Genomic DNA, 10537 nt, shown 5'->3' on the forward strand with positions numbered 1-10537 from the left:
ATTAATCGGATTAAGGAATTAAGGTACAGATTTCTGATGAGAAAATGCTGCTTTTCATGCAAAAACAATAACATAAGCTAAATTGTTTAAAAAATAGTAAAATTATTGTTTTACAAATAATGAAAATGGTGATGTGTATGTTAGTTTAACCTATTATTTGTAACATCTGTATATCTGATTGCTGACAGAACATTTAAGTGTTCAGAGAGTTAGTCACCGGATAAAATGCAGTTTCCAAAGTTGAGCATTTGGATATCTATGTAGATCTATGAGTAATTCCTGAAATTAAGACTAATTACAAAGTAAAAAGGGTCAATTCCTACAAAGATCCTTCAGTAGACAACATAGAGCACCTGTCAGTTCTGAAACTGCTGCTCTTTGCTTAATGGAAAAATTAATTAATTGATCAATCTTAATAAATTGTATAAATTTCAACACACAGTCCCTCTGGGCGCTTTCACGTGGGCATTGCTTCTAGTGAGTGAGAGGTAGTATTTGAAACTGAATGTTATGCCAAGATCAGTATTAGTTTTCTTTATTGGTCTGCAATGCAATCTGGTTGTACAGGAATAGGATGTGAGGTCCTGAGAAGACTGGAAAGGAGGGTTCAGAGTATTCAAAAACATTTGAGAGTCTCTCGGATAAATAGGATCTGGGACTTGTACAGGGATATTCGGGCATTGACAATCATAGTCGCAGGCTTGGGCAACAATAAAGCAGTCTGAGATCAGTTAATCCAGGACATGCATTCATGAGTCTTGAGGCCACTGAGAGGCTCCCAAATTTTTGGAAGCTTCGGGTGGGATACTGGAGCCCAACAGGCTAAGATTTTAGGCTGAGAGCATTGAGGGTCTGAGTTTGGCAACATTAGAGATTCGTGAGATTTACTCTTCTAGGGTAGGTGAATTCCAGCAGATTAATAGGATGGTGGTCTTGGACAGTTGAACTCAAAGTACTATTGTCACTTTTAAACCTTCAGATTTCAACTATCGCCAAGTGTTTCTGCCTTAATAGTTCCCCCCTTTACCCATCTGCTGTTGGTTTCTACTGTTAAAGATGAACCCACGTGAACCATTGCTCTCCGTACTGTTAGCTGGTTTCTGTTTATTAGAACATTTAATTGCAAGACTTTTGCTTCATAAAATTAAAATATGGAAAATCATAGGCCACAGGGACTTAATTCCACAAAATGTGCTCCAGACATGCAAAAGGACTACAGAAGTGTTAAATTTCCCAGTTAGTGCATCAATGATGAGCCCGCACCTAATTAAGTCTTTAGAGAAGATAGGTTTCCATGAAATGAATATTCATTCACAAAATTTACAAAAGTCTATTCTGGAATTTTTACTGCTTCTAAATGTACATACAGTTTAGCTTCAGTGCCAATGTACTAGTCAAAGATTTTTCTTTGGATGAATCAATGGCTGAAGTAAACAGAGACAAGTGATAAAATGAATTTCCAATAAACAATTTCAGTGCTTTCATGCTGGTGCCATCAGTCTGAGCAATTTATAGTTAAAAGGAGCATTTTTCAAAAATGTCATCAGTTGTCCCAAGTTCTGAGAATTTAACCTTCTGTTTTTCTCAAAGTCTTGGAGCAAAGAAAAGCAGAGTAAGTCTTGACCATCACAGAATGTCCCCATATCATGACATCCTTGTACATGTCCTCAATCCTGATATTCCCAGGGTTTCTCAACTGTGTTTGAAAATCCAAAACTCTCCTTTCTTGTGCTCCCAGGCCCTTAGTAGTGGGATGCAGTATCATACTAGCAGAATGACACAGCCTGAAATGTGAGAACAATACCAAAGCCATATCCTGGCACGTGTAATCAGTTTAGAAATGAGGACGGAATTCTGAACCTAAAATTTGAAAAAAATAATCTTGATATCTGAATTTGTGGTTGGTGCACTAAATCCTGTTCAATGGTTAGTATCATTAAATGTGAAAAGTATATTTCTTTGCTGATTTGACCTTCTGGTGGGAGTATTAACATCAGTACGAAGGGAAGAGGATTCAAATGGACCTGGGATGGGTACAGGTTGAATGTGCTGTTTATAAGTCTCTTCAATCTTTGGTTGGCTCAATGTGGAAGTGGCAAGTTAGGGATTCAAAGTACTTGCATTTTGTGATCTTTAGAGCTGCTGAAGCAAAAGCAGCAGAAGAATAAAAGGGGTTGCCCTCTTCAGAACGCCAAGTCACTTTCCCAGTCTGTTTGGCATGAGTTGACAGGCAGAGTTAATACTGTGCCTAGGAATGTGAATAAATGGCAAACGTCTGCCAAGTTGTATCATATTATATCAAATGTGTCTTCATGTGCATTGTAAGCATTATTTTATTGCTGATACTTCTTTCTTCTGCAAGCTATGACTCATACTGGAGTATAATTCTGGCATTTCTCTTCCATCTTGCCCCAAGTGACCATTCTTCATGTGTGAGCCCAAACAATGAACAAATTATGCATGTCACAATGAGCTTCCTTTCAGCTTGGTAAAATATAACCAAAACAAAAATATTTCAAAGTCTCGTGAAACTATCCATCACCATGCTGCAGCTAAGACACTTTACTCTGGAGTGTGATTATGTTATTAATGTCTGAGCTCACCAAACAATCATATAAATGGACAAACTCATTTACTTATGATTCCAAAATAGATGAAGTCATTTGATAGATGCCTGGTCACAAGACGTATTCTTCCTAATGTGCATTTCAGACTTGTATTATTGCACTTTACCTCCATCTTTCAGTGATATAACTAACTGTGTGCTTGAAAGGGAGCAGGGATATTCAGTTCGATTGCATCAGGCACATTCAATGTTCTGAGCCTCAGAGAGCTGTATAAATGTATGAGTATTATTTCTTAATGTCTCTCAGAACCACCAATTTTTGTGTCTTTTGTTCCTTTAGTCACATATTCCAATGCATCCTTTCCAACTTCAGGGAGTATTTCTGGGGCAAAATTGCACAGGAAGAAGCTTCTAACTTGCAAACTCTGTTTCAAATTTATTGAGTGCAAGGAGGGCATTGAAATTTCAGTAGGGCTTTTCCTGATAGTCATAATTCAGTGGTAAACTTGCAGGAACTCCAAATCCAGGGCATTAGCTTCCATTGGAAGTTGCTGGAAATTGATTGAATCCCCAAAGTGCAGCCCAGGGATATAGAAGATTAGTTTGAGGAGAATCACCAGTAAAATGCAGTGTGTAAATGAGCAGGAGCTGGTGTAACAGCAGAGGAGAAGTTAATGTCCAGAGAACTAACTAACTTCAATGCCCACGGATGCAGACATCATATGGCTGGCATTTAATGAAAGGCATTGCATGAGCACTTATTGTCTCTGCTGTCATTAGAAAACAAGTTAAAACCAAATGGGACACAAGAGACTGCAGATGCTGGAATCTGGAGTTAAAAAAAAACAAACTGCTGGAGGAATTCAGCAGGTTGAGCAGCATCTATGGGCAGAAAGGAACTATCAACATATCAGGTCAAGACCCTGCATTGGAGTGGAGAAGATAGCCAGTATAAAGAGGAGAGGGGGAAGGGTTAGACGGGGCCAGTTTGCTTATAGGTGAACTGAGGAGAGGTGAAGGATCATTAATGATATTTTCATCTTCTCAACATTTTTCTATGTCATATTTTCATGACAATATTATTTATCTTTCTTACCACAGAGATTAGGTCAAGCTCGCTAGAGTTCTCTCGGCTTGCTTTACCTCCTTTATAAAAATGTGAACAGTATTCAGTCCTCTGACACTATACTATCCGTGCATTGATGCAATGGAAATACTTTGATTGCTTTTGCTAGATTTACTACCTAATTTGCTACCTTTACTTTTCCTCAGTTTCTGCCTTTTTGCAGTAACGTAATTGGGATCAGGTTGGTTAGAAATCGAACAGTGCAAGGAACTAATACCCCATAAGAATCACTTCTGTTGTTTGAAGCCATTACCAGCAGGAGTTTTAATTTTGTCTTTATTTTCTTCATGACCTGCAGGTGTTCACTAATGCTTGCTTCAACTTGATTTCTATTCCTCTAGAAACAGTGCAGCAAATTTGCTGCCCAATAAGAAACTAACAATGTGCTGTGTAGCAGAGGAAGATTTCAAAAGGAAACTTGTCTGTTGTGTCACAAACCAGCAACAAAAGAAACACACTGAGCATGATTCAGTGTTAAAAACTATTTTATTAATCACTACTTATGATAATACGTAAAATAAAAGTAAAAATGTTAGTATGTTAGAATTCAAAAATGTTAAACCTCGAACGTTAACCCCAAAACTAAACTCTTCGTGTGTGTGTGTGTGTGACAAAGTCCAAAACTCCCAGTTCCTGAATGGTTCTTAAAGTTCAGTTCCGCAAGCCATAAGGTGAAACATGAGCAAGGGCTTCTTCAACAACCACCGTTGTCTGAAGATAAGATGTAGATGTAGAAAAACTTAGAGAGAGTACACGAAATCCAAATGTTCCACGATGGAACCCAAACGACACTTCAGTGTTTACTCGGTAGTGACTTCCTCACCCCGAAAAGCATCCGAACCGTGGTCGTCCACACACAAATACCTGTTTCCTTCTACAGGTCAGCAACAAAGTGAACTCCACCGGATTACTTCCAACTTCCATACATGGATTTCAGTGGCAAACACAGTTATTGTTTCTCATCCATCGATAGAGAAAACAAGCAGGCTGGTGTCTCTCTCCCTTCTCTCTCTCTCTTTCTTCTTCTTCTGACTTCTTCAACAACGTCATTACGTCCTTTATCTTCTATTGACGTAAGCACGCCCCACACACACATACACACACACTCTCTATCTTAAAGGGACTTTCACTGAGTCCGTAACAGTTGATAATGCTTGAGAACGCTCCCCGCCCATCTGGTGCAGACAGGAGTGAACAGACTTGTTTTGGCAGGCAATTGACACAAGTAGGGGCAGCACATGATTTCACTATGGGACTGATGCCCATTGCACTGGGTGGCTCTTCAATCACAGCAATAAATTACATTACAAAGGAAAAAGTAGCAGTGCTAAAGTAATCATCTGAGTCTTTGACTAAATACCATCTTACTTTGGCAAGAAATGCCACACCTATCTACCAATGGGAATGTACATCTTAAAGCTTCCAGGATACCAGAACATCATTAGAACAAATGCTACTCGTACACTTGTACAGCTAGCTCAGCAAGTGTTTGAAATGACCTGCTCATTCCTTAAGTCCCCATATCAGCCTTTCATTGCCACATGCCCATTGTAAATTCTATATTGTTTCCACCTTTGCAAAGCTTGAAAGAATAGGTGATTATATTACTGACAAACTACCATTCATCTAACTTCCAAATCTATTTGACTCAATGTGTCTCTCATAACTTGGTCTATTTAGCTTCCAACCCCACTATACAAGATATTGCTTAAAACAGCCTGTTCCCCATTTGATTCCACAGTATTTCTATCCATCAAATGGTCTGTGATACAGTCAATGATTCCATCCTCCATGCTACTACCATCATTTTGATTTGGCTATGTACACCTCAACTCTCTCCAGCAGTTTTGCATGTAAATTAGGGGCTAGTAAACAACTGCCATCATGGATTCTTTTTTGATCTCATTTTTCCTTCCAACATCGGGATAATTCCTCACTTGCCAATCTTTATTATCAGGGCAATCCTCCTTGGTGTTCCATTTTGTTCGTCGTTGCTAAACATCATACATCCAAGAATTTAACTCTTAATCTAATAATCAAGCAGTCCTGTTTCAACAAGAGGAATAGATCAAACCCATTTTACTTCTGCCATTATTGCATCCATTATGTTATGAATGATTTGCACATTCAATTATGACATTTTTAATTTGATCCTTTTTCTTTTTTTTTCTTAACTTGCTATTTATCATTACCATTAAATCCTCAATAACTCCATGACAGTCTGCCACCATTACTTAAAATAGTATTTGGTCTATGACTGTGACCTTTAAATATTTCACCTCCTCTAACCCTGAACTTTCTCCACATTTTTTGTTAGTTTAATCCTTATCTGCAGCTCTAGTTATCCAATTTTCTAAGCCTGGTTTAAATGGAGCCTGTCCCAAGTGAATAGTTCTCTCTTTCTGTTGTTTACTCTGGCATTACTGTCGCATGAACTGTCTCCCTCACCACTTTTTGAACAATGTATTCAACTTCCTGATTCATACAACTCCATGTCAATTTTGCACATGACTCAGTTAAGACTCTTGGGTTTACTACCTAGAGCAGTACCCTTAATTGGCAATTTTGCTTGAGGGACAATGGGGAGCTATTCTGAGTCACAGGGATAATTCTTATAAACACTAAACTTCAGGAACTTGCTACATCCCATCTCCATTTTTTTAAATCATTGGTTTTCCTGGGCTCAACAAACAACCATGAAATTTAAATCAGGGATTCGAATAAATAATGGGAAGGTGATTTAAGTATTATAATGAAGTGCCCTACCACCCCAAGATAGGTCATGTTCAATCCACATAAAAATGGAGGCAGGTTGAGGACACATTTTGTGGTTTTTAACATTTAACACCCCAATCATCTGTAGTATACGATTATAGTGAGTTAACAATGGTTTGGTGTTGCTTGTGGGTCAAAAAAATAAAATTACAATTTAACCAAGATATTCAGACTAGTCTATGAAAAATCATTACATGAATAAGATTAGAGAAGAAATACCCACTTAACATTTGGAATGAAGCCAATGTTATTTTCCACTTATGTGGTGATACCCTTATTTTAAAATATTGTAACCACCATATTTATAAAGTGTGTTGTTTTTGCTTATGGTTCAGTCACAGAGGGGAAAATAGGGAACTTTTGCATTGTGATTTTGCAAGTTTGTACTATTTGCAAATTATGGACAGTTGGCTTGAAATATGGTTAAAATGGTGGTGGGGGGGAAATGATCACTTACAAATTTTTACTAATTTTTGGATGCCAAAAATACAGGATAAAAGACCGATGTAACAAATTGTCAAATGGATTAAAACACAAAGGCACAAATTGTTGGCCATTTTTACATTTTTGAAGATACAGGTGAGATGAATTTATTACATTAGTCTTTTATCCCGTATTTAATGATACTTTGATTTTAATATCAAATTTACGAGTAACCAAGCTTGTAAGTCAAGAAATGACAAGTAAAACTGTAACTAAAAATCTGCTGGTATTCTCCCAAAGCTGCATTTAAAAAGCATGAATATTGGACGAGAAAGCCATTTTCCTTGTGGCAACCTGGTCAACATATTCCCCCCGGCAAATAATACTAAACAAAAGATCCAATGGTCTTTCATCCCATCCAGTTTGAGACATTATAGGTGAAGAGGGACTCTTGCATTTGCCTGGAAATGTCACCATGCTTTCAAAAGAAATAGAATTTCTGCAGTGTTTTGGTATGTAACTCACTACATGAATGCAAATGTTATCAATCAAACTGCATTCAAATGTTGCATTGCTCACTTATTTGGTTTGTCATTTTGCATTGTTTTATTTTGTATGGAGTTCAGAGATAGTTGGATGACAGTATCTTATTTATGTGTTTCTGCAGGAGAAAAATACAGAACAGCAAAATGGTGAATTTAGAATTGCTCAGAAGTCTGAGCTATCAGTCAAGGCAGCAGAAGAGGACCTCTGTAAACAATGCCGAGGGACTTACAAGTAGCACAAAGATTTATTGTGGTAGTGTTCAAATAGATGCAGTTTGTTTTTGATGGCCACCCTCTAGCTCAGTGAAACAGTGTTGTTATTCTACAATTGTGTATGGATTTTAGTTTCTCTCTCTTCTGCGCTCTCTGAAGTATTATAAATCTGTCACTCTAACCAGACAGTGCAGGATTGTAGAGTAGATTATATCATGAGAAAGTGAGAAATGATAGCATGAGAACCAAATGTAGGAACATCTTGCAAATCTCCAATTAAAACAGTAAATATTCCTAGTGGAATGTTAAAATTTCTAATCCTCCCAAATTATTGCAAATACTTAAGGACGCATATTTCTAAGTGATATCTGAAACATGAATAGGTGCAATGAAGCAGGTTCTGACTGCAGTGTACAGCTGGATGACTTGTCACAGCAGGCTCTTTCACTGAGGATTTCTACATAATGAAATATCACTCAGTAGTGCCAGTTGTTGCAACTATCTTTCAGAATTTTTTTAAATAAATATTCTGATTGTGCTGCAGTTAGTTAAGTATCTTCTCTGCAATTTTCTGAGGCAGGGTGAAAGTCAACATGATCATTAAGGGATGACTGAAGTCAGATATGCCATAGTGACATCTTCTTTTGTTGTTTTCAATCAAATAATTAGTGATTGTTCTTTTATAAACAGAGGTGGCAAGTGAGAGACCTTCACTTGGAGCATCAATGATGCTTTCTTTAAAGGGAAAACCTCAAAACATTTAAAATTAAAATCAAAAAGCTTGAATGGCTACATGCATGAAACAAAACCATTTGAAAATTCTGTCCAGTAACAGCGGAGAAACAAAATACACAAACCCCAAGAGAAGGTGAAATCCAGTAACTATCATATTGGACCTTTTGGAAAACCAATGTAGCCTGACTTGCATCTTGTCAGATCTTAGAATAGTGGGAACATACAAAATAATGAAACACATTGCATGCAAGGTTTCTTATTTAACTTGCAATTCCAGTAAACAGCTCCAGACCTAATTTTCTCTTCCTGAATTCTCCGTTTTTGAAGTGTATGGTCCTTCTTTTCAATCGCCCACTGCAGCTGTATTTTCAGTGATCTGACACCTCAGTTTTAACCCTACCCCTTCAACCACCCCCCTTTTCCTCACACACTCAACTGAAACCCTTACACTTTTCCACCTCTAGCTCCCCATTCATTACATGGCCTGAAATCCTGTGCCTTCCCACCTCTGTCACCTCCTGTATTAAAACCTACTTCTTTGATGATGCTGGTGGTCAACTCTGATAACACTATTATATTTTTTGTTTGTACCCATGTGAAACAGTTTGTTCTCTTACTTGAGGTTATTATATAGGTGTGCTTTAGTTCAGTTTTTTTTTCCTGAAAATAAGCTAAGGTTTAGGTATATTGCATTGACACAGATCTTTTAGTCTTGGGCATCAAAGTGAAAACATCTGTTGAAAACTTCAGTAGAAGTACAGAGTCAAGTCTTTAACAATTATCAAGTGTACTGAAACAGCATGTAATTTGATTGTGGTGAGAAAATCATTTAATTTGAGAACTCAAGTGGTCCAGAGGACCCCCCTATGAATTTCAGATGACATTTTTTTATTGAATTCTTTTGCCTTAATTGATTGTATTTAATTATTTGTACGTAGGAGGGCAGGAAGGAGTGTGAGAGAGAAATAATGATTGGGGATTCAATAGTTAGGAGATCAGACAGACACTTCAGTAACCGTAGGTGCAAATCCAGGATGGAATGAATCTCCCTGGATGTCATTGAACAGCTGCAGAGTTTCCTGAAAGGGGAGGGTAAAGAGCCAGAAGTTGTGGAAAAGATAGGTGGAAAAAGACATGAGGTCCTGCAAGCAGATTTTAGGGAGCTAGGAAAGAGGTTAAAAAGCAGGATTTCAAAAATAGTAATCCCAGAATGACTTTCAGTCCCATATACTGGCAAGTGCTGCCAAGAATTGCAGTGGACCAGAGGACAGGGAGCATCTTAGAACTCGGTAAAGAAGGATCACAAAATTCATAAAGGAAGGCTAGAAAATGAGTGTAATTTGGTGAGAAACAAGAAAACAATCTGTTAAAGTTCCATGGATATGTAAAAATGAAAAGCCTGGTGAGGGAAAATGTGAGTCTCTTGCAGACAGACCAGAGAATTTATATGTACGAAAAAGGGAATGACAGAGGAATTAAAAAAATACATTGCATCTATTTTCACAGAAGTTATAAAAACTTCCAGAAATATGAGAGAACCAAGACTCTTGAGAAATCAGGAACTAAAGGAAATAACTATAAGTGAAAAAAATAATACTGGAGAACTTGGTGGGACTGCAACTGGGACTTGATCATCTACATCCCAGAGCTTTGTAAGAAGTGGTTATTGAGATAATGGATACCATGTTTCACCATTCTATAGAATCTGGAATAAGTCCTGTGGTTATCAAACGTCACCGCATCGTTTAGGAAAGGGGAGAAAGGGAAAATAGGAAACTATCGAGCTGTTTGCTTTATGTTAGTAGCAGGGAAAACACTGGAATCTGTCATGAAGGCTATAATATCAGAACAGCTGGAAATGACTAACGAGACTGTCAGCAAGGATTTATGTAACGGAAATCTGTTTGATTAATCCATCTGAATTTTCTTGAGGTTGTGACAAGTAGAAAGGATTTGATATCTGGCACTGATAATGTAGTGGATTCTGAATACCTACCCTATTCAAGTTGTGGTTGACCAAGTTTTTTTCTGATGTTAGAGAAATTATGTCAGTTGTCTGAAAACTAAGTTTGCAATGCTTGTGTCTTTTGGAATTTCTCCATTTCCTGAATGATTTGGTGTCTAATTGGAACTGAGGATTTTTTTCATCCAAAT

Source organism: Pristis pectinata, chromosome 9 (assembly GCF_009764475.1).
Source record: "Pristis pectinata isolate sPriPec2 chromosome 9, sPriPec2.1.pri, whole genome shotgun sequence".
In the NCBI taxonomy this organism is placed as follows: Eukaryota; Metazoa; Chordata; class Chondrichthyes; order Rhinopristiformes; family Pristidae; genus Pristis; species Pristis pectinata.